Consider the following 828-nt stretch of genomic DNA (forward strand, 5'->3'; position numbering starts at 1 on the left):
CCCTCCCCGCTGGCAGCGGGCGGGCCGTAACGGCCGCTCCCCGCCTCGGAGGGGGAGGAGGGCGGGGCGGGGCGGGGCGGGGCAGGCCGTGACGGCCGCTCCCCCCTCGGAGGTGGCGTGGGCTGGGCTCACTGATTGACGGGCTGTGGGTGTCGCTGTACAGCCTGTCTCAGCCGTTTTGGGAAGGTTCCTCTTATTTAGGACAAATATTATTAGGCAAATCACGCCTTCCCACTCTGGAGTTGCGTGCTGCTTTTGTGCTAGCTATTTGTGCTAGGTAAATGTTGGGCTATGTATTTCTTCTGAATTTCACTTCGATAAAAACGTCTATTGTTGCTTTAAACAAAGGAGCAACAATGCAGAAAAGCATCAGGGAGGCCAAGGTAAAGGATTCCTCTGCACAGCGGTATGTGTTTGTGGTATAATGACTTCACATGATCATATGTGTGCATGGTCTGCCATGTGATTATTGTTTAAAGTGCTGCTTTATCTCAATGAATGCTGAATAGCTTCTCTGTGGCTGCAAACTGGAATCCTCTCTAAATTAGGGAAGACTGAAGTACCGTGCAAGTGTTCGGTTTCTCTGTAACTACTAGAATGCTGATTTGTGTGGACAGCATCATAACTGTAACACCTTAAGAGCAGAACCTTCTCTTCTCTGAAGAGAGAACTTTTCCTCTCTGAACTTCTGAATTGCTGGAGATGCACATCATGCACGTATTTCAAAGGTATATATTTATATGTTTCATGCATTATGCACATACTTCAGAACTATGTTGCACTTGCTGTGTATGTGCTACGTTGCTGATCTGCATGTGCGCAGTAAAC

This window comes from Dromaius novaehollandiae, chromosome 3 (assembly GCF_036370855.1).
Source record: "Dromaius novaehollandiae isolate bDroNov1 chromosome 3, bDroNov1.hap1, whole genome shotgun sequence".
NCBI classification, from domain to species: domain Eukaryota; kingdom Metazoa; phylum Chordata; class Aves; order Casuariiformes; family Dromaiidae; genus Dromaius; species Dromaius novaehollandiae.